This window comes from Acyrthosiphon pisum, chromosome A2 (genome assembly GCF_005508785.2).
Source record: "Acyrthosiphon pisum isolate AL4f chromosome A2, pea_aphid_22Mar2018_4r6ur, whole genome shotgun sequence".
NCBI lineage: Eukaryota > Metazoa > Arthropoda > Insecta > Hemiptera > Aphididae > Acyrthosiphon > Acyrthosiphon pisum.
In genome coordinates this window covers 21,198,039-21,225,278 of record NC_042495.1, presented here as the reverse complement: position 1 = coordinate 21,225,278, position 27,240 = coordinate 21,198,039, and positions in this window count along the sequence as shown.

The following is a 27,240-nucleotide window of genomic DNA, read 5'->3' as shown; positions in this document are numbered from 1 at the left end:
GTTATATATATACGTGTAATAATGTAATACGTACCCTACTGCGTTTTCAAAACATTTATTTAATTGTTGTATGTTACCTATTTTTGTTTAATTATAATTTATAATAAATATTGTTCAATTGATTTTTATTCATTATTGTGTAATTTCATAAAAACCATATACGATATTATACGATAATATTAATTGGTTGAAACTATGTAGGTATGTAGGTAAATAATAAGTCATTTTTAATATTCAGGTTAAGACGTCCAATATGATATTTTCAAAATTTACAGCCAAGCTAACTTTTTGACTTATAGTTGAAAAACCAAAAAAAGGTAATAACTGCTTAATATCTTTATTATAAATATTATTTATTCAGCTTATAAGTTATGCTGAATCAATTACATTATCGTTTTCATATCGAATCTTGTTGGTACTTTGGCGAATCAACAGTAAAATTTTTGCAGTAGTTTTCAAAAGCGCCGTGAAAAACAAAAGAAAAATGAAGGAAAAACGGGAATTTTTATGCAAAATCTGTTTTCGAGAAAATTAATTTTGATTTTTGGTGTATCTTTAAAACAAATGACCGCATATACATGAAGTTTTCACTGGTTGTTTATATTTCAATTTTCTATACATGATAAAATTTTCAAAATATTTTGATTTGTTTTGAACTGTTAAGGGACATTTTCAGTTCCAATATTACTAGTTTTTTCTTCTATGAATGTCAATAAAACTTTATTTGTTTAGTAAAAATACTTGAAAATTTAATACAAGGCTCCTACTATTTTTTTACAATGACATTTGAAAAATATTAAAAATCCTTAGTCACAGTTTTTTTTTTATTAGCATTTAAAGTTCAAAAATTGACAAAATATGTAAAAATCGCGAAAATTAGCAAATTATTTTGAGTTAAGAATTCGTAGAAAATTTTATTTTTAATTCTAAGATTTAAAAATGTAATACAAGATTCCTCATAATATTGCCTACCTTTATCAAAAAAAAAAATGTCTACAAGAAAGTCAAATTAATTTTTATGAGCGTTTGAAATTCATATTTTTACAACATTTGATATTCGCTCGATTTCTCATGTTACGATTTTCTTATTTTATTGTAATTAAAAAACGTACGACTGCAGATATTTGAAAATTTCACTGAATGTTAATATTTTCATTTTCTATACACCATAAAATTGTGAAAATATTTTGACTCTTTTTGAGTCAAATATATTATAATTAAATATAAAACAAATTATAGTTAATTCTGTTACCAAAAAATCAAAAAAATACATAAGCACAGTTTATTTTTTATAGTCATTTTAAGCTCAAATTTGGACGAAATTACATATTAAAAAAACTAGAATAACTATTTTAGTTATTTTGTTTTGATTGTATAATATTATTCGTGGGTTCTTGAAACTTCTAAAGTATACTATTATATATCTATTATAGTATCACGGTTTGTTGTTAACGCGTTATGAGTACATAATGGATATTGTGATATGATTAATTTGGAATTTATCATTGGTCAATTTTTTTTTAATACCATAGATATAAATATATAATATATCTTATACCTAGATTCAATCTCCACTCAGAATCATTTTTCTTTTATAATGATATTATATCATTGAATTCAAATTTAATACCTACCATACATTATACAGTGACCCACTTGTAACCTATTGTACAGCATCACTTGCCCACCTTTTTTTACTTCAGATTATGAAATTATAAGAGGATTATGAGTGATATTTATATAAGATTATGTGCTTAAAAATACGATTTAAAAAAGGCTTAAATTTCCATTGAAATATTTCATTTAAGTTTAACCTAATTATAAAAATTAAATGGCTTATTATAATATGTGATTGCAGGTACGTATTAGAATTTATTGTATACCTTCTTTTTAATATTAAGTAACAAATGATAACTTAAAACTATTATTAAATGAAAATGCGGTGTCTTTTAATTTATATTATTACTTTCTCTCTGTACAGTTCTAATATAATTTAGAAAAAATATCAGTTTCTTCCAAGTCGATCTAAATTAATTGTAAATCATTCTAACGGAAATGGATTTTTCTTGTGCATTTGAAGTTTGAACATAATATGTATATTTTTAGGGCCTCCACTCATGTACTTGTTTAGTGAAACCAATATTATGTATTTTTTTCAAGAATAAACAAATAAATATTATACGGAAATAAAAATAATAACAAATTTATTTTTTTTAAACACATTTGAAACTTTTCGCTAAAATCGTAATGTAAAAACTATCAAATGATATAGTAAATACAATAAATTATTGAATTAATATGATTGAGTTAAGAGTTATGGGTTAGGTACTTAAATACTGTTTCCTAATTTTATTGATATAATATTAGGTGTTAAAATATCTCATTTCAATGCGTCATATTTTACTGCATCGTTTGGAAATATAAATAAATTCTAACGTTTGCCTAATATGATTTTTTACATTTAATGGTTTATAGGCCGTGTTCTGTAAAATTACGCGAAAACATTGACGTAAATATTTGATCACATCATTTTTCAATAAACAGGATTAATGATGTTTTTTCAAAAAAAGTGTAATTTTTTTTTGAAAATATTTTTTTACATGCTTTCAATTTGTTTATAAAATAACGTTTTTATTAAAAGATTATATTTTCAACTATTTTTTAGCCTTATAAATGTTTAAGTTTTTACTTTTTTAAATGACAACATAGGGTTTTAATTTTATATTCCAAAGCAGAATATTTTTCTTAGTATTTTGATACACGAAAATCGAATGTGGGGGGAGTTGTTTATGATTTATAAGTATTTAAAGTTTTGATGAGCGAAGTGGTGTGGTACGGGGTTACCCGCTAAATGTTTGTCCACTTCTCCGCTCATATAATATAATTTAAAAAAAGCTTAACATTTTTATATTCTTGAAGACTTACCTATTATATTTAAAAAAGGAGTTCAAAGCGGCTTGTAGAATATTAGTATCCTCTATTAATTAAAAAACAATTATTACATTTGTTTAGTTACAGGATCATTCTTCCCATGTAGAGTGTATTTTTGTGGTAAAACATACAGTGGTACGTCTTTAAATATCCATTGTTTTTTTTATATTTAGGCGGTTTCCGTTTTTAAAATTATCATTACATTCAAAACTAATATAACTTATGGACTGGATATTATAATATATCGTATGACCGTAAATTTTTACTTGGAACATAAGTAATACTTTGTATAAGCCACATCGTTTTTAATTGGACCAAAACACGAATTTATTTGACTACTTGAGCATGAACTATATACACATATGAAATTATTGTAGATAATAAAAAAATATATTAAAACCACTTATCAATGCGTTATTCGTTAATAGTTTTCAGTTTGATGTGTGAACTTTATAAACTTTATTGTATACCTACGGTATAATCAATATGTCTCATACTTCGTTGTCAGTGACGTACTTTTAAATTTTAATAGCCAATTTATAAAAATAAACTATTTATTTTATACCGAACAACGCATAGGTACTTTCCTCCGTCATTTGATACAACATTTTTTTTAATGAATAATTGTAACATTCAAACTATCTGAACGATTTGTACAAAATATCACGTTTAAAAAATGTTATTAAGCTCTGGCTACCCGAATACATGATGTAGTGTGAAGTACAGTTTATTATAAGTATTTTAAATATTTTTACGCAAAGACATTTTTCATTAATAAAACAAAAAAAAAATTATAACTAGCAGTCAATAATTGTTATCAATAACCAGTGTTGGGTAAGTTACTTTTAAAAAGTAATTAAGTTACTTTACTCGTTACTTAGAGATAAATGTAATTAAGTTACTTTACTTGTTACTTAGAGATAAATGTAATTAAGTTACTTTACTCGTTACTCAAATAAAATTGTAGTGAAATTACTTTACTTTTCAAATAGAAAAGTAACTCATTACTTTCTCGTTATTTCTTGGTAATTATCATTCTGCAGGCAATAATGTAACTTTTTATAAAAATACATTACTTATGCTAAAAAGGTATAATTTTAAAAATGTGTACAAAAAAAAGAAGATGTACAGTTAATACATATTTACATAACAATACTACAATAGTAATTACTTATGAGTTATGACTATTAAAAATAGTACTTATTAATTGTAGCTACTTATCAATAGTAATTAATCATTATATAGTAAAGTATAGTATAGTATAGTTTTGTATTTGTGTCACAAACTGACATTATAAACCTATACCTATTTGTAGAGTGTCAACTGATCGACTGACACCAATTAAGGAATAATAGCACTCAATCTTGTATTTGTGTTGTTAAATATTATGTTAATATTATAGTTTATATATAATTATTATTATTTTTTGAGTAATATTATGTTTGTACATTGTAATAACTACATGTATATTTTTGATTTTAAATGTTTTTATTTTTATTTTTTGGTAATTCGATCAATTTTGCATTTTCCTATATTATTTAATTTTTTTGTTCGTTATGTTTAAGTAAGTCTAATAATGCGTCAATATAATTTTTTAAATGTATTATTGGTTCTATATTAGATTGCATAATATTATATAAAATGTATGTACCTTATGATATTATATTATATTGGAGTTATATATTTTATTTTTTAGTTATTTATGAATTTACAAAATTCGTTTTCTGAAGTAATAAGACTAGTATAATATATGGTTATTTATTGTGTCATTATGTAATTCAATTGTATTATATTTTGGTATAGAATCAGCTCTTAATAATAATATTATTGTTATTATTGTATTATAATTGAATTACGCTGAAATAAATAAATAATAATAAATAAATATGCATATATCAGGTTAGTAGATAAGGGAGTAAATACCAAGTCCCGGTGTTAATTACTAGGAAATATGATACAAAAAAGAAAAATTATTATTAAATGTAGCTTTATACCATGAACAAAAACAAAAAACAATAATTAACTAAAATTTCTAGGTAATTATTAGTAGTACGTGTCATCATAAATCATAATTAAGCAGAGATATCCAAAAAGCATAAATAATTAGAAAAACTGGAAATGAGCATTTATTTGAAAAAATGCAGATTTAGCAAATAAATGTATTTTCAATTATCATAATTGAACGTGTTATAGCATGGCACACGCACTTCCACGCACTCTGCTAGATTTTATGTCAAACCATAAAAAGAAGCAAATGCTATTAGAATTTATGTTTGATGTAGCTTTTAAAAAAGAAAGAAAAGATTAAATACACGATATGAAGTCCCAGTTAAACGAATAATGCGTTTTTCATTTTTTATTCATTCAAATCCTTTAAATTATTCACGTACTTAATAAACATGACATTTCATTTGAATCTGAATTTGAATATTTTATCAAGTTTTATCAACATTGTTTAGAAAAATTTTTATCAAAACATTTAGTAACTGAGACTTGTGTGTTTACATTGTTTTTATTTTGTACGCGTTCAAAACTAAAGTTATATTACCAAAAATATTTGTACTAACATCACATTTAGTGTGTAAATTGGAATGTCGGTCAAAATCAATTTCAGTAATATCTGAAGTATTATCATTGAGTTTACACAATTTAAATAAACACAGGCGAGATTTTTTAAATATAATTATTTAAAGTTCAAATTTTGAAAATATATTTTAAACTCAAAGTTAAATTGATTTTGTAGTTAAAAATGTATAAAATGTTCAACTTTTATAGCTAAGGATTGAAAATTTAAAACAAGGTTCCACGTAAGTAGGTTATTTCGTTTCCAAAAATATAAAAAATATATATAAAAATCAGTTTTTTTTTTATAGTTATTTTATGTTCAAATTTGGATGAAATTAAAGAATTAACGAAGAAGAACGATTTTAGTTTTATGTTATATTTTTAAAAAATATATTCGTGGGTACTTGAAAATTATTAAGTATATACATATTATTATACACAAAATTTGATAATATGTGGCTTCGTTTGCCGCGGTCCGTATACTCAACTGCAAAAATACTCTGAATGTACGTATGACGGATACCAACAAACACAATATAGTGAAGGTGTGTGTTGAATTGCCTATACTAAGCTGTGTGTTGAATTGTATATTGGAAGTAGGCGCTGTCATACTGTCGTTGCCAAAAGCGTTAATCAATCCTACCAATTTTGGTTACCTACCCTTGACGCCTTCAATCTTGTCGGTAGATTCGCTTACTACAAGTTTAATCTATCGAATTGGCTTCGAAAAGTATCGGTTACACAACAATATTAATATTATCCATATCATATGTATTATTATTGTTATATTTATGTAAAGAAACCGATTATTTCACTCGTCTGTCCATAACGAATTTAAATCTTTAAATTTATAAACTTACTAAATTCACTTTTCACGGTTTCCGTGTATAAATCGCTTGTTAAATAAATTATAAATTATAAATATTATTATATTATGTTATTCAATCGTTATTCAATGGTTCCACGTAAGTAGGTTATTTCGTTGCCAAAAATATAAAAAAAATATATAAAAATAAGTTTTTTTTTTATAGTTATTTTATGTTCAAATTTGGATGAAATTAAAGAATTAACGAAGCAGGACTATCTTAGTTTAAAGAAAGGAAGAACAGCTGAACATTTAAGATCAAGATTATCTAAATACTATAAAGGGATTGTAAAAGTAATTAATATTGAGGACAACTTATAACTGAGTAGAATAAAAAAGTGCAATTTAATCAGAATCTTTGAATAATAAAATTTACAGAAATACTCTTAGGAAGGTTCAAGTGATTCGAGCCAAAAACAAGTAATAAATGTTTAAAAATTATAAATGTTTCTAAAAACAATAATTACCGAATGAAATAACCTGCATTTAAATCTATTTCTTTATTCAAATAATGTTTAAAAATTCAAATAATAAATATTATTGATTCTTAAAAAGTTTAACAATAAAAAAATGCATATTTCTCCTATATTTCTATATTATATATGACAATGTGTAATACTATTAACCAAATTTATAAACTTTAAGTATTAATACTTGAAATATTCTCTTTCCCGGTTCATATATATAAATGGCGTTTGCTAAATTAATATTAATATACATTCAATCATCGGAATAATAATATAATATTATTTATATCAGCAATTAGACTATACAATTTTCCCAGCTGGGAATGAATGAAAATGAAACGATGGACTTTAAACCAAATCCGTTTGAACGTAAAGTAAGTAATATAATATATTAATGTATATATTTTAATTATTTTAATATAATATCATTATTATTGCATTACAACAAAACTGATTGCCCAGCAGAAGTAGGGCCGAGAATGAAAATGTGCATTTGAAAAAAAAATTCCATTTTATATTATTTACATTTATAACGTTACACAAAATTTGAGTTTTACGTTATTTAGAATTAAAACGTTATCCAAGTTATGCGTTTGTCGTTATTTAAAATTATGTTAATACCGATTAAATTTAAATATAATAACTAATGCGGGAAGGTAATGGCCCGGATACGGTATATAATATAATCAATTCTTAGATTATTTGGATGAAATAAATGTTTCTACGAAACCAATAGACCTTTTAAATAAATAGATTTCAAAATATTTTGTTCAATGATATTCTATAAATTAGGTTTTGCGTTATTTTTAGTTTAATGATATTCTATAAATTACGTTTTGCGTTATATTTTGTTTATTATATAATATATATTTTATTGATCGTTATGTTTTATTTTGTATTTAATTAGTTTTGATTATCGCTTGCCGTTATAATAACGTTTACAAATTACAATCGTTTTTTTGTCTTTATATAATATTATTATTACTATAAGTTATACCCGAAATACGACAATACAGCATTGCTGTAGTGTATATTGAGCTGATATTGCGCTGACAGGTATAGTTCTAACCAATAATCATTATTGGCATTATGGGTAGTTGAGCAGTTCTAAATTATCAAAATCGGGATGGCAGTAGGTTCTACGCCCGACGTTGCCTGTGTCAAAGTTTTTACACATTGTTCCTGATCGAGCTGCAGACAAAAATACAAAATCGTAATATTTGTCACGCTAACCTTTGATGAGTATACTATTACATATGCACAACAACGGCATTATATTATATCGTTCGTACAAAGTCCATTCAAACCGATCCCTAATTATACTTTATATTTTAGACTTTATCGCCACTAATGAGGCAGTTGGTGCATTTTTAAGAAATTACGTGTTCATGAAATTCAGAAAACGTCATTTCAATATATTGTATGGTCATTTGCCGTAGGAATACAAAAAACACGCATACACAGAAACACTCATATATATAATATAATATAATACATACAGTGTATTTTGCGTTATCTAGATATATAAAACTGTTTTTTGATTATATTATTTAGATAATGAGAAAATATTTGTATTGATTTTACTTGATTTTCCCTTTTTATTATAACTTTTAATGTTTGAAATTTAAAACAACCTGCCAAATGTCACAATTAGTTCACAAAGCATCATTCGGACTGCTTAATAATATTAAATGTTAGTATGTTTAAAACTAAAAAAAAAATGTTCTTTTGATTTAATTATCTTCATTGATTATTCATTATGTTTTTATTGCAATAAATCGTGTTATTAATTCATTATTCAATCTATATTGTATTTTTATATAAAATAATATATAACTACGTGTATACATTATTGTCATGATTTGTAACATAGTCACCCGTTTTCGTATTCGTAAATTCTATTATATTATATACTTACCTTGCAGGCTATAACTTAATAAACCTCTGTTATTGATATATTAATATAATACAAGCATACCTACTTCATTAATTTGTTGAACAATTGTCTTACAATATAATGAATATTAATTATATAATAGGTAGATATATCATATTATGATTATAATATTAAATTATACCTAATAAGACTAAGTACCTAAATATGAAAATGAGTAGGCGCATTATATATAAATAAAAAAACAAAAAACATATTCGTAATATTCGTCACGCTAACCTTTGATGTATTATATTATTATATCGTTCGTATAAAGTCCATTCAAACTGATTCCTAATTACATTTTACTCTTTATCTCCGCTAATGAGTCAATTGGTGCATTTTTATAAAATGACGTGTTCATGCGGAATTCAGAAAACGTCATTATAATATATTGTATGGTCATTTGTCGTAGGAACACAAAAAAAAAACATACACACAAACACTCATCTATATAATATAAACAGTATATTCTGCGTTATTTAGATAAATAAAATTGTTTTCCGATTAAATGCCGATAATTTGACAATGTTTTTATTAATTTCACTCGATTTTTCCGTTTTTTTTTTTATAATTTGTTATAAGTGTCAAAATATAAAACAATGATTTTTATAACTTTGAAATTAAAATAAATCAAGATAGTGATTCATTTTTACAAATGATGGTAAAACTGTTAAAATAATAAATATATTATCTAAATTATTGATGAATGAAGTTTTTATCATGGTATATAATTTTCTGAGTTGGTTACATTTTTATAAAAAACCCTATCGATAGTATACATTTTAACACAATTGTAAAATCTAACACAATGTCTCCATGCAGAATCGTTTTACGTATACAATGATTTATCATTGAAATAAAATATTACACATCCCTTAAAACGACATACTCGACAACTAACGTACAGCAGGGTTGGCTGGTATCAATCTTTTTTCTTTTGAATTTTCGGGGGACTTTTTTATTTTAAGATACCTTTTTTTTTGAACATTTATATTTTATATATCTTCCTAAAATTGTACAAAACACCTGTTTGTAGTTTTTAGTAACAAATTACTTGCATCGAAAAACAATTATATTTCGTCGCAATACATGAAAAAAACTAGAAGTCACTGGCTCCGGTCAGACTCTTAAGAGTCTAAAAGTATCTAAAATAAAAAACAAAACCATATTTGTCCCCATAACTTTTGCGTCATAACATTTTTTCACGCAACACTTAATACGTATAATCATATTCGATAGGTATTATGAGTATATCTAGCATACCTTATAGTCAAAACGCTCAAAATTCTCATTTATGTAAGTATACCAAGTATACCTAAGTATACCATTTATGTTTTTACTCTTTATGTTAAGTAATATGCAATTAAATAAATTATAAAAACATTTTTATCTAATTGATTAATTTTGTTGAATACATGAGCATTGCAATCTTCCATTCCTAGAACATATTATGTCAACATTACAATTTAGTTAGAAATAATGAAAAAATAGATAATATGTATGTTAAAAATTGATTTTCTTATATTAAAAATGAATATGTATTTACAATTAAGTATCGGTATTGGTGCAAACACTAGTGTTATAGCTATAATATATAGTGTATAACATAATGATATTATTATACTAACTGTAACCTAAAATACATAGGTATAGTATTAAAATAAAATCATTTTTAAAAATAGGACATCAATATTATAAGTATTAGTTGATATACGAAATGCACCTTTTTTATGTACAGTAATATCAAGATTTTCTTGACTTTCATCCAGGACATGACCAATAAGTCCCTATATGCTGTTGTGTATCTATAGGCTGTTTTATATTGACGAGCTGCTGTGTACCATTAGCCTCTTGTTCATCAATAGGGTGTTGTATAAAAAATAAATCAGATATACTTATTGCTGGAGATATCGATTTATTTAAAAGTTTATAAGTTTCATCATTATCCGAATCATCTAAAAATTACATTAAATTTAAATGAGTAAGTTATTATAAGTACATTACAGTATACAACTTACCAATTTCGGATGTACTTTATTTTGAAGCTGAAGGGTCATATTGCGGGACTGATATTTTAGGAAGTTTTGAGACTGTTTTTTTATATAGATACCTGCTACTATTACCCAATTGAAGTTGTTTGCCTTTTTTATTTTTGGTGGTGTAATAGGTATTTATACCTACATGTCTACATTTTCTTTTTTTTTCGACACTATTTTACATTTCAGAGAGATCTGACGCTTCCATGTACAATTTAGACTTTTTAGTAGCTTCTTGAAATGTAGCTATAATTATAATATAATATTTGTATTCTTAAATTTTAATATAAGTTTGATGTATAAATGATAAATGGATAGAATATAATAAGTACCAATATCATTTTTGAACACTCTTGCCTCAAATAAATCAAAATCATTGGTATTATAAGGCTCTAAGTTTTCTAGAAACCTCCGAATAAGTTTACATTTTTTCGACCAGGCACATTTGCTCTTTTTAACATTAAATTAACACGTAGGTACAACTGCAACCGATTTCTCTTTTAAAAATTCAACCACAGAATAAACCATGATAATATTTTATAATATATCCTAAAAAGACAATATAATAATTAACAATTAACAATTAGTTCCATTATTATAATATATTTATTTAATATTTAAAATACAATCTAATAACTTATCTATAATACTAAAACGTCTAAAATATTAAAGAAAAAAAAACATAATGTATACTATAACTATTGCAGATACTATTTCAGTATGTAACACAGACATAGCTATATTATCACAAGATTTGCAAACGATAAAATAACTACATATTTATTAACGATTTGATCAATGCTATATAGCTGAAAATTAGTAAAAAGTTTTTTTACTATAAAAATTCCAAATTTATCAGACTTTATTGGAGTCTTGTATAACAAGTTTTTTTCAGTAAATACTTTTCCTACTACCATAATTTGATCATTAATTAAAACTTTTACAATATTAATTGCCTTAATAACATTGTTATCTACGGTTCCAAAATAACAATTAGATCTGAATCTATTTTTAAAGTGATTAATTTATGTTTTAGAATTAATGTTTTGAACTGAGATCCTTGGATTCAATCTGGTAAAGGGCCATTTTTATGTTCATTCTTTACAATTATGTCACTGTTATTATTAATAATATTATTTGTGTTTGGAATAAAATTGATTTCAATTTCTTTAAACCGTTTAATAATTTGTTCTAGTGGCTGTTCATGCTTTCTTAACAAAACTTTTAATTTTTTAAGAAAATTTTCAATGGAAAACAGCTGACATTTTCTAATGGACCAAATAAATTATAATCTTTACACAAATGTAATAACCCATGCACATTGTGTGAAGTTAAATGCTGGCCATATATAATTTGAAAATTTTGAACAAAACTCATTAAAAGTTGTTTAGCAAAATTCTATAAACAAATGTAAACTAGGACTTAGTAATATTATCATTGCAATATTAAGACACATAAAATGAGAGTAACTTTTTTCAGATATAGAATTCTTAAAACCAAAGGACCTGTATATAATAATAATTGTCGGAGTTCTGTCGCTTTCCATCGATTTATTTCTTCCAAGCCTCTGGGTTTTCTAGAGAACTCAATCAGTATATATTTTTTAATGGATTGGAGGTTCAAAGATATTTTTTTCACCTGAGAGCTAGGGATTCTAGCAGATAATGGACCATGCATCCATAAAAACAAAAGTTTTCTCATAACTCCTAAACATGTTAAGTGCACGTAATCTAACGGAAATGAATTAATGATATTAAAAGTTGGGAAGTCGATAAGTACAGTATTAACATTTGAAGTATGATATTCATCTTGTGTTTTATTAATAAAACTATAATGTGTAATAATGGTGCCATTTCTTCTCTGTAAGGAAAACATGTACGGTTACACAAATATTCACCTTCCTGAGTACACTTTTTACAAGAAAATAGACCCGTATGACCTTTGGTTTTTGTTAAAAACGATTTCGCAGGCGCATCACAACAGAATGCAAAAATACTAATGGGAATTGTTACATTATTGATGTTTAGTCCATTGGTTAATAATGTTTTAGCTTCATTTACAAAATCATACAGATATTCATTGCTATCAGTAGGCTTACTTTTCCTCCAGTTTAAACCAATAGGAATTTGTATTTTTTTACCTAAATAGTTATCAGGTTTAACATAAGCTAATATCGGCCAAAATTGGCTATTACTACTGCGTGCTTTTCAAACCCTTTGTACTTTTTTAAAATAATTAATAATTCATTCAAATGACACTGAGCAATTTTATAACTGACAGCCCAATTTTTAAGCTCAATTTCAATAGTTTCAACATAGTTAAGGTTTGTATAGTTATTTTCATTACTTTTTGCATATACCCCAGGTAAAACATTTAAACAATCAGTTGTTAAATCATTCAAAATATTGGAATCAGAATATAAATTATTGCTAATTATATTATCAACATCTGCAGTACCTACAGTGGCTGCACTATTCATTATAATATGTGGTATAAGTAATTCATTTGGAGAACGTGGTGAGCTTGGTAAACTATTAAAATTAAATTGTTGATTTAAATCGGCTCTTTCAAAATCAGAATCCTGATTATGCAGTTGAATAGGTAATTCTTCTACGAGTCCGAGAAGAAATATTAAAAAAATTATTTTTAGACCCTTTGTTAATTTTTGGCATTTTATAGACAAATTATAATTACTTAAATTCTAAAATAAATGATAGGTTAAAAACTAAATGAAATTAAAATATTATAAATAAAACTGTAACAGCTGATAATTGAATGATAGACAGACACATAATATATTAAAACTTCATTATAATCCTTCTTGAATTTGATATTTATGAAATAGGTAGGTACATCTAACATCTAAAAATACCAAATTGTCAATAATAGGTATTTAAAATATTATTTAAATTTAGCATTATTGTGTCTTATACAAAAGTAAAGTACATTCTACTATTTTAGGTAGGTACATAAATAATAGTGGGAACTGATAGATAAATACATACGAAATCTATTATAGTTGTTAATATAGGTTACAACCTATACAGCCTGTAGGTACACGCATGAAAACGAAGATATGATGTAATACCTCAATGGCTCGATGTATACTTTACTACTTTATTTATATTTGCATCTTCAATCACCAGGAACATTTGGTAGCATATATCTGTAACATTTTATATTATTAAATATGGTATTATATAGTAACCTATTAGATCAAATATTATTTAAACTTATAAAGTATTAAGTAATAATAACCCGGTTTAAGATTTACACCAACCGCTTGCTACTTAGTACTTAGGTACTAGTGGTAACATTATAAAATAGATATAGAGTAATAAATTATTAATTAATAGTAGGTACACAATTTATTATTATGTATAGATAGATAAATACCTACTCATGACGCGTGTATTCATGCATTTTCACTCGACGAATAAGAAATATTATTTAGCTCAGGGACTGATCCACGGGGGGCCTAAGGGCTCCGCATATTATTTCTCCATTTTTTTTTATAATTCCATACTTCTATAGATTTTGATATCACTATATTCCAATTACAGATATGTATGACAATATAATATATTATACATATCTGTGGACTGTGAATTCAATATTGTAAATTATAAAATATTTTAAACGGAGAATAAATTGTAGGTATATACTATATATTGTAATTGTATTTGTGTTGTAAAAAAGTTGTTACATTAAATTTGTTCTCAAGTGAATATCAAATAAAATTATGCATATATATTTTTAATAATTTTATACGGACATAAGAACAAGTTGTATAGGATCTTGTATTAAATTTTCAAACATTTTCAACTGTCTATAAAATATAAATAGCTCAAAAAGAATTGAAATTTTACCATGTATAGAAAATTGTAATATAAAAACAGTTTTTTCGGTTATCTGTTTTTCAATTAGGTAGGTATAACAAAATAAAGAAATCAATTTTGTTGAGAACTGGTTAAGAAGAAACTTCACGTTAAGTCTTATTCGTACGATAGTTCGTAACATTCCAAATTTAAGCTCAGCAGAAAATAATATAATAATTAATATAATAAAATAATAGTAATAAAATAATCTGTGTTTGTATGTGGGACGAGGGTTTTTACTATAGTTAAATTTTTTTAGGAAGTTTATAATAAAGCGTAAATTAAAAATGATCATAATTCACTTAACAACTTAATCGTCGTCAAACATCGATAATGTTTTTACCTATCAAGTATTTCAAAGTAAGTCAATTTCCTCTAATTTTTAAGCTAACGAAGCTAATAACATGATATGATGTTGAGCATAAATTTGGTAGTAGGTATGTATACGCACTTATAAGACGGAGACACAATAATATCTGTTTTTGTTTTTCCTTTATTTTTTTTTTTTTTGTTTCGTTTTTGTTTTTCCCGATTATTAAGAAAATGACTAAGCAATGTTTAACCTCCTAAAATGTATTAACTTTATGCAATTTACTTCCAAAAACCAAAGGTGAATATAAGCATTTTTACTACCTGAAAAGATGATGACAGACACAAAAAAAGAACACTGTACATCATTGTAAATCAATACCAATTATGACTCCGCTCTGAATCTAAAATAGATAGTTTGTATTAATATAATATTAAGATGAGATTTTTGAATATAAGTACCTATATCTAATACATAAAAATCTCGTGTCACGGGTGTTGGTGTACAAATATTATATACTGTGCGTGCGTGTAACTCTTCAAAATAAAGTACCTATTAATTTGTGTTTATTTACTTTGAAAATTCCACAGATTGACAACATTTAATGTTTAGGATTTATAATGTCTTTAATATCGTAACTTGATAGGTAATCAAATCGCTAACACAACCATTTTTATAATAAAAAGCTACCACAAACTTTAAGTTTATAACACTGCCTGTCATATCCCCCCTTAAATACACCATATACGTTACAACGGTGTTTTTATACAGTAGTTGATTGATTATTAAAATAATAAAACAATTTTTGAATTTAAATATGGTTAATATTGCAATTATAATATTATGAAATTATCCAAGGAGCATTGGAATTTCAATGTTTGATTTCCAATCAGAAGAAATGAGAAAATAATATTGCTTTAACAACGTTTGATAGTTATTGTATTTTCAATATTATAGTATTATTGAACTGCCATTAAAAATCTAATATTTAAATTTTAATTAAAATGAAATAATTATACAATATTGCTTAAAGAACGTTGAATTGGCATTACATATTCAACATTATATACATATTGAACCCATAGTTATGATTCAATATTTAATAATCAATATGATGACAATATCATTTAGACATTTTAATTTTCAACTTAAAATCGAAATAATGATACAATTTCCATATAATCTTAAATTGGCAATATTGATTTAACAATTGGCACTCAATATCCATTTGATAATGATATTGCACAATTGCTGTCTGGAATCCGGTTGAGAGGGGCCGGTATATCTAGTTCTACTCATTATTAATGAAGTTTGGATAACAAGGAAGCAAAGAAATTTATCGAGAGACGTCTACGCACGACAAACCATAATAAATTACTTTTCCGCTGCGGTAGTGGCGGCGGTGTTTCAGGCTGGTCACAAGCCGTCCAATGAAACGTCACCGCCACCTACACCACCTCCGCCACCCTCACCACCATTACAAGCTGGCACCCAACGTTTAAACACGCATACATTATGATAGTTACTATACACATGCATACATACCAGGCTTGCATTTGAAAAACAAATTCCGTTTTATGTTATTTACAATCAAAACGTTACACAGTGTTTGCGTTTATCGTTATACAGAATTTAAACGTTATCCAAGTTTTGCGTTTATTTAAAATAGTGTTAATACCTATAAAATTTAAAAATAATAATAAACAGGGTGGGTAGGTAATAGCCCAGATACGGAGTATAATATAATCAATTTTTAGATTGTTTGCGTGAAATAAATAAATGTTTCTACGAAACCAATAAATAACCTTTTAAATAAATAGATTTTCAAATATTTCCTTTCGGTTATTTTTCGTTCAATGCTATTCTATAGATTACATTATTTTGCGTTATGTTTTATTTAACGATATATAATATATATTTTTATTAATCGTTATGTTTTGTTTTGTGGTATTTAATTATTTTTGATTATCGTTTTCCGTTATAATTACGTATACAAATTTCAATCGTTTTTGTCAAATATAACGTCATAGTCATAACGTTATTATAACGTTTGTTATTCCTGATACATACTTACATACATGCATTGTATTATAAAAACAAACAAAAAACACAAGATTAGTTATTTTCTCGAAAAATTGATTTATCGTTCGTCACGTATCTTCGCCATACTGTTGATATTAACTGGCCGGTCGTCGAATAATATTCGTTGTTCCTGATATTATTAATATTATTATTCTACAACTACAGCATTTCCACTTATACACATATGTACTGCTTTTATCTATAGTATAGATTGTTATATCGATCGATAAAATTCACATATAAAATACAGATGTTTAATAAATTATAAATTTATATTATACTTTATAGGTACATAGTAGGTATTATAGTCACTGTATGCGAGTGGATGCCTGACATCCATGAACTGTCGGAACGATGCGTGACGATTGTTCTTGCTGCAACGTGTGCAATAAATTATTGTGACCTGTCAACGCCGAAACCATCCCACGGGTCACAACCCCTGAGGCTGTTCTAAGAATTTGGGATGAGGAAAAGAAATTAAATAACGGGAAGTGACATAATAATATCTTTATACTGAAAAAGTATCTACACTACATACAGAAACCTGTGATAGGAGCGTTTTTTGTAAACGTAACTGCCACGCTCTTTTTTTATATATTATACCCTCCGTAAAGAAGTTTCACTTCAAAAATTCAAATTAAAAAAATTACAACTTACAACTAGGTATACAAATAATCGTGTTTTATAACTTATAATATAATATTTGATAAAAATCGCGATTCAATTTGTAAAAATAAAAAAAAAAAACAAATTTTAATTTTAAATATAAAAAATTTCGAATTAAAATAAATAATTGTGTACCTATCCAATTTTATTTGTCGTATAATCGATCTGATCATTTGGATACTAACGTTTATATATATTATATTATAATATAGAAGTATAGAATGTTAAATGTACCTATTTATGAAATTATAGTATATAATATTATTTACAAGGAATTATAAGCTTACTAAAATTACAAATAGGTACCTACTGACATCGTTGAACAAACTTTTAACCAATATTAGTTATATTTGTATAATTTATAATGAGTATTTTTTATCGTCAGTACATTTATTATACAACGGGCTATACCTAATGTTACTAATAGATCACATTCCACCACGATTCCGATAACGTTCGTACAATCACTAATTTCCGTGAGCCGGTCTCCACCGCACACACTCACACACACACACACACACACATTAGATTAAACACTAATGACGTCATGGTAACATTCTGGATGTCACACAAATTAACAGAATGACCCCCAACCATAAAACATATACAGGTCAATAATAGCCATAGGCGTGTTCAGACTTTGGTAGCCGAAGGGGCACAACAAATTTTTAAATTGTGAGACCTATTTTTTTTAGACATGAAGAACCATTCATTTTTTATCCTACAAAATTCACAATGGTAGGAATATTTTTAATCATGATCAAAAATTATAAGCATTGTCAAAAAAATAAAAATACTTTTTTTCCTTCTTATTACTTTTTTTATACAATGTAAAAAACATACAAATTGAATGATTAAATTATATTCTATTATACACTAATACATTAATATATTTTTTTATAATTTTACCATAGCGAATAATAAGCAGAAATATTTTTGTTGATAAACGACACGGAATATTGGTATCGGAGCCAATAAAGATAAAACACTGACGAAGTTTATCTTTCTTTGATGTATAATATTTTGTAGTTTTATATTCTTAAAATAATTTTTTCTCGTAATATTAATATATTATATACAACAAATGGTTTTTAAATTGAAGTGAGGGCCGCGTTAAAAACTACCACGGGCCGTGGGTTGGACACCACTGGTCTACTAAAACAGTATTAATGCTGCTATTGCCGTCGGCATACGATCGTGATCGTGTGCGCGTGCGCGCGCCTGTGGAAATATTTATTTCACGCACCGATATTATCTGTGATATTTTGACGTCATCGCTCGTTTTACAAGACTCGTATTATTATTGCGCCGTAGTGGCTGTGTAGTTGGTGGGCGGCGGATACATAATAATATTAAATGTAACGTGCACGCCGGTATCCCGTCGTCGGCACGAGTCACGCGGCGCGTAGGGTCACCCCTTACCGCGCCGCTCGCTCAGCCATCATAGGCTTACCTCGGGGCACACCGCCACTACTGCCGCCGCATAGACCTTACCAGGCGACGGCACTATAATTTACGCGCGCTCAAGCGTGTGACCTCGTGTATGAGTGACGTGTGTACTCCATTAGCTTGTGTTGTTGGGCTCTAATCATCTCACTCCGCCTCTTTCTCTCACCGCCTACCACCATTAGATATAGCCACAGACTCACTAAATACATTTTTTCTTCAGTATATAATATACTAATATACTAAATAGCAAGGCTGGGCATTAACGAGTTAAAAACTCACACAACATTTGTCAATCATAACTATTGTATCAAGGTTTAACTTTGATTGGAATTAAAATATTTAAAATTCAATTTTTATCCAGCATTGAATAGTTATTTGATTTTGTATTTTATAATTGAAATATTTAACAAGAATTGGTTAATATTGAAGAAATAATATTTATATGTTAATGCACATTTAAAATTGTATAAGTTTTAATATTTAATATCTATTTAACTTACTGAGATTAATTATTATTCAAAATTGAAAATCAAACACTTACTCGATATTAATTATATTAAATGTTTAATTTTAATTTTGTGTTCATTGAAAATTAAATAGTTGACGTTCAATCAATATTAATAATTAATATTGAAACAAAATTGATTAATGTTTAAATTAAATTGGTAAAAAATATTTCACTTTAATTCTTATTATGTATATTATGTTATAATAATTATAATAACATATACTATATACATATGTATAATCAATGCTAATATACTGCAGCAATAGTTATGCCTATATAATAATAATATATATTATATATTATTAGCTGATCAGTGATCCCGTGCACTTATTGTTAAAGCCGTAAAAATGGCAACTCTTAAAAAAAATATGACTGTACAACACCTTTTAGGTGTAACTCGCTGTAGTAAGTACAATTCTGGCACTATCTGGTAGGCAATGTTCAAAAATTCAATTTGATGCATGCTTGCAGTACCTGACCTGCTCGAATAACCGCAATGACAACTATAATTTCTATACTAATTATTTATCCTATAACCAATACTCAATAGCAACCATTTATAAACTATAAAATTTTCATCGTAAATCTGAATAAATCCCCGTTTGAGCACCTCCCTGGGTGGTGGTAGGAGGGTGAAAAGTACTTATACAACTACATATTTTCTTATCCACCAAATATACAAAAAAATTCATTCAAATCGGTCGAGCCGTTATGAAGGAGGTCGTACACCAACACTGTGACTCGACATTTATATCGTATAATATTGTATACAATATATTAGAATATAATATATAATATTATGCCATACGCGAGTAGGTACGCGATGTACGATACTGTGTGATTGTCAATCTTTAAATACAAAATTATTGTTCTAGGACCCTACATAATATACGCAATACGCGCTATTTACGGAACTACGTGATTATCAGTTGTATAGTACTGTGTCTCACGACACTGGACTTCCATGTATTTATAACTTTCTTAAATACGAGAAAACCATATTTTATATATTATTGTACTAACTGAAGCATGACTTCGCCAGCAGAGTCACCCCGCGAGCCACGTCCCGACTGTACTGTTCTCCGTTAATCGTTATTCATTATCGGCTATCGCCCACATCGGCAGACGGCAATCGGTATTCGGTTTTTCACTGTTGAGTAGGTATTCGGCATTCGCCTTTTAATGTTAATGGGTGATATTGAATATCAAAATTGTGGTTTTTCTTACCCATATTTTGAAGTGTGATTGATAAGTGTGTACATATTAATGTGTAATCCGATTTCTATTCTATAACAATTTCGGTACCTACTGCTGCTATTATTTCAACTATTAACCGCCCAGCACTGGTATCTATTACCTACATGCCGGGCTACATGCCAACACAGGCAAGAAGGCACACATATAGTATATTCCATTCCAAATAATTATTTTCAATTTTGGTAATTTGGTATGTATAATAATATATTTGAACGTTTATATAAGTAGGTATACATTTTTTACCAATTCAATAAAAATATTTTTTTGATTAATGTTACCTGCAAACATAAATTGATTTGTTATAATGTATTATTATTATAACTTTTAAATTTTTTTTTATAATTAGAACTTATTATGTACCTAGGTATATTGTTATAACTATTAGTTATATTTATAATTATACCCACATTTTTTGTAATTACTCCTATTGAGGACATTAGTCGCTCTGGTAATTATAGTATAAAGATCTTTGACTATTTATCTATTATAGTAAATTGTCAGTTGTGGTTATCTATAATTTTTAAGTGTCTATTTTTATTTAAAATATATTGTAATTAAGTGGCAGTAAAGTGTTTTCAGTTTTCATTAGATTAGCATTTTAAAGTTAATTATTTGTTTCATTTACAATATGCCTCGATCCTCAGTTAGTAAATCTACTAAGCGTAGAAGATATTTGGAAGAGGTGGAAACAGTTGATTTTATTATTGAAAACCAAGAACAGTTCTTACCGCAATCAAGTACACCCCAGATTAATGTTACTAATTTGCTTACCGAGAGTCATAATTTATCATCATTCATCAGTAGTGTAAATGTGAATAATACGTCAGGGGGCACATTTTCAAATATTGATTTTGATGATAATAGTGTAAACGAACTAGAATTTGAATACTATAGCTCAGATTCTGATTATGAATGTATGTCAAATGGAAATAATATTTTTGATAATGATAATTCCATTCTTAAATTATTAGCGCATTGGACAGTTGAAAATAATATTACTTTATCTGCTTTCTCAGCATTATTAAAGATCTTAAAGACTCATACCTGTTTTAATCATTTTCCAGTGGATGCTAGAACTGTGCTAAAGACAAATAAATCTAATGAGCAAAATAAAATTAAAATTATTCATCCAGGATATTATTGCCATTTTGGTATTAGTAATGGTTTAAAATCCCATTGTAATTTTTCATATTATGTAAATGAAAACATAATTAAATTGGTTATTGGTATTGATGGACTTCCACTTACAAAAAGCTCTTCGCGCCAGCAGTTTCTGGCCTATTCTTGGTTATGCTCGTGACTATTCAAATAAACCAAATGTGCTTTTGATTAGTCTTTATTGGGGGAAAGAAAAGCCATCAAATAGTAATTCATTTTTAAATGATTTGGTTGGTGAACTTAAATATTTAGCTGAGTATGGACACTGATTTTGGAAAAATAATTGTAAAAGTTGAAATATTTTGCTGTTATACACCAGCTAAAAGCTTTATTTTATGTACTAAAGGTCATGTTGGATACTATTATTGTCCTAGATGCACTATTGACGGTGTTTGTGTAAATAACACAATGAGTTTTTTAGGCACGAATTTCCCCAAACGAACTCATTTAGATTTTATCAACCGTACTGATGATGAGCATCATGTTGGGAATACAGTTTCAAATTTAACTCAAATTCCCTATTTAAATATAGTAGATGATTTCAGCATTGATTACATGCATTTAGTATGCCTAGGTATAGTAAAAAAAGTAATTTTATTATGGTTGGGTATATTTAAAAGCACTCCAGTACTTGTCCGCATACAAAGCCATAATGTAAATATAATTACTAATCGCCTTTTATCTATTAAACCAACCATAACTTGCGATTTTTCTAGAAAGCCTAGGGGATTAAATTAAGTACTAAGATGGAAAGCAACAGAGTTTAGATCGTTTTTGCTATATACTGGGCCAATAGTCTTAAAAGGAATTCTATTAAATGAATTCTATGTTCATTTTATTTGCCTCCATGTAGCTTTTAGAATTCTTTTATCTCCCAATATTCCTGAAAAAATGGTTAATTTTAGCGAAAAATTATTAATACATTTTGTTGAAAAATTTGAGGAGCTCTACGGAGAACAATTTGTATCACAAAATATCCATGGACTGATACATATAATTTATGATTATAGAAAATTTTGTTCTCTAGTTAAGTGCTCATGTTTTCCTTTTGAAAATTATATGAAATTAAAAAAAAAAAATGGTTAGGAAACATGAAAAACCTTTGGAGCAAGTAATTAACCGGTATCAAGAATTTATAACATTTAGTGAAATGAATTGATTAAAATGTGTTAAGAAATTTAACAAAAATATATCTTATTTTGAAAAACCTATTAACAGTCTAATATTAGGTACCTATAGCAATTGTTGAGGAATTGTCAGAGAATTTCACTGCTATTGATATCGAGTCCACACACATTTCGAAGTATATGTTGCTCATGGATAGTGATAATAAGCAGATTGCATATCCTATTTTACATACTTATGATGTTTAATCTTGACTTAATTAATTTAAATTTCACTATATTTATTTAAATATTTATTAGACAATTATTCCTGTGATTAGTAATTACTATATCTTTTTTAAAAATGTTAATGTAAAGTTATTTACCTATACCTATACCTAATATAAATATTAAGTATCTATTATAAATACTATGTTAGTATGTGAATTTTTAATGTAGGTAAGCTAAATAAAATATAAAGCCATGACTAGTTATTCTGTTGTTCATTTTTTTGAGGACAACTCTGTAGAAGCAGTACCTAGCTTTTGGATTAACAAAGATGGAACTTATTGTGCATGGCCCAAAAATATAAATCAGGCTTCACCAAAAAAGTCAAAAAGTAAGTTCATATAAACAGTTCTTTGTCAAAACATTATTGATAGTTGATTTTTTTTGTAGCTGATTTTAAATTTAGTACCATATAAATCTCAGCAACTATTTATAATGAAAAAGTATTTATTATAAATAATTGTGTGTAGAGTGAAGTCATTAGGATAAAATAGACATTATTATATTGGCAATTTTAACATTTTTAACCACAAGTTAATTTACAATTTTTCATGATTTTTGTGAATTTGATCAAAATCTCAACTTCAGACGCTTTTAAAAATGATTGATTTTTGATTTACGCTCAACTTTTTTTTATTTCCACTAACAACAACCTCTATAATTGATTTCATATTAACACTGTATTTATATGATCTTATTTTTTTTTTTTTCAAGTATTTAATCAATCAGTTTCAAAAACTGCATACATTGGACCTTCTAAGAACACATTAATTGTAAAAAAATTGTGCTACGAAGAATTGCAGCCAATTACCAACCATGAAGATAAAAGCAAGTTAACTTCTATTACAATTCTAAAAATATATTGCATACTTGGCCATAATATATGCATATAGTGACTTATTTTGTAATAAACAAATCATAGGTAAAATATCTTGTATTTTTTATTAGATACAAGTGTTGTTATTAATAATCCTGATGAGAATAAAGATGGAGCTGCTGCAATTAATACACCAGCAAGATGCTTGGAAAAATCAACTAAAATGATAACACCAAAAAACACTTTGATCTCTACACCAAAACCTTTGTCGAACACGACTGTACTTACTACTACACCAAACTCACTGTCAAAACCAACAGAAATTCAAATAGGTAAATTATATTTAAAATGTTCACTTTAAAAAATATATGTTTTAAACTTAATGATTTATTTAAATAATAATAATATATTAATTACAGTAACAAAGAAGACATATATACAACAAGACACAAACATATTTGATAACTATGAAAATTTTGAAAATTTGTATTATATTGCTTTTGCTCAATATAAAGAAACACTGTTTGTTTAAAGACACAAACATATTTGATAACTATGAAAATTTTGAAAATTTGTATTATATTGCTTTTGCTCAATATAAAGAAACACTGTTTGTTGGATTAAGTAGTACAATTAATATATAATATGTTGTAACATTTTTATCAGGTGACAACTGCAGTTGTCAATTAAATTATATTAAGACTTCTGAATGTCCTAAAATGTCTGAAGTTTTCACTACTACACCAACTGGATTGACTGGTAATAGCATATATTTAATATATATATAACTCTATACTCTTATATAGATTATAATACGTACCTCAGGTACTATGATTTAAGTACTTATTTAAAATAAATATTACTCTAATACATTTAAATAATATTAAAACCCTATAAAAAATAGTTATTATACTATTATTCATTTAAATATAGGTAGGTATTATATTTAAAAGTTAAGAATATAAAGTAAAACTACTATTGTAAATTATATCTTATTAAATTAATTATGTTTTATAAGTGCAAGCTATATAGGTACCTATGATGTATATAGATGTAGTTAGATATATATATATAACTTTTGATTTTGTTAATTATATTTTGTCAGTAGTAATTTAATTAAAGCATAAACAATTGTGTACAAATATTACAGAATATATTCAATTTCAACAAAATGCTTTCCTAATACTTAAGACTTAAAGTACCTGTTTAAAATACTCTATACTATGAAGTTTTAAAACGTATACTCAAATATAAATACTTTGTTTTTATAAAATTATTCAATACTTGAATTTTTTTTTTATATAACAACTGAATATTTCAAAAGTTAATGTGGTATATTGTGTACCTATACATAAAAGTACCAATACATATTAATGGCTATAATTTTATTTACTTTTAATAATATTTGTAATAGTCCTAAAATTTTTTTAATTCATTGATGATATTATTATTTTTGTTAGGTACATTTGTAAGTAACAACTTTCAAAAAGAAGTTCTCCATACACTAACATTTATTAAACATGAACTAAGACGTGTTGTTAATAATCAAATTTATTTGGGCCAAAGACTAGAAATTTTAGAAACACGATCAGATAGTAATGTTCATAATGATAATAGCATTAAGCCATTTAGCTTGTTGAATGATATGGCTGATTGTGCCATTGAATAATGAAATAGATCTTAATATATTTGAAGGTAACATTTCTGGAGATAATATATTCTGATCTAATTTGGTAATGATATTTAAAGTTATTTTAAACTAATATTGTATAATTAACTTAATATGTTTTTCCTATACTTAGGTCAATGAATTATCCTACATTAGCGGAGAACATGTAAAAGCTATGGTGAAAAGAATGATGTACAAACTGTTTAATGATTCAAACTGGCAAAAAGGGAAAAAAGAAATTTTCAACTTTGGCAACATGTTCTGTAATTTTTGGTAAGATGGCTTAAAAGTAAATATTAACCAACTTTTTAATGTTATATTAAATTGTTACCAATTTTTGACATATTGAATTTTTTTTCATTATAACCATATTCAATCTTCTTAATGATAAAATGATAACTAATGAATTATCCATTCCAATCTTTAATGTATTTTCTAATTATATTTATATATAAATAATCTATTCATTACTTACTTTTATTTTAGATACTCTAAAACAACATAAAAAATTCAAATTTGTATCACAAAATGAAATCGAAGAAATTATTAAATACATTCTTGCACAAGCACCATTTAATCTTAAACGACTAGATGCTAAAATAATAAAGGACTGACTTTTTTTTTATAATACGATTTATTATTATTATTATTATTTTAATGTAATATTTTTACTTTATTATAATATATTTTATATAAAGGACTATTTTTTTTTTATATATATACAATTTATTATCTGCAGGGTATGTACCTACCTTGATATTATATTTTATACAACAGTTTATTATTTTATTTTATTTATTACTTAGGAATTTGTAATAATTGTAATATTACTTTATTATAATATATTTTATATAGAGGACTAATTTTTTTTTATTATATACATTTTATCATCAGGTTATAAACCTAACTTGATATAATATTTTATACAACAGTTTATTATTTTATTTTATTATTTAAAAAAAAAAAAAAAATGTAATATTTTTACTTTATTGTAATATATTTTATATAAAAAAATAATATTGTTAAATAAATACAATTTATTATCAGCTAGGTGTTATGTACCTACCTTGATAATATTATATTATATACAACAGTTTAATTTTAATTTAATTTTTTTTTTTTTTAATTGTAATATTTTTACCTTATTATAATATATTTTATATAAAGGAATAATTTTTTTTATATATATACAATTTATTATCAGGTTATAACATATTATATGCACCTATTGATAATAAACATATTTGATATTAGT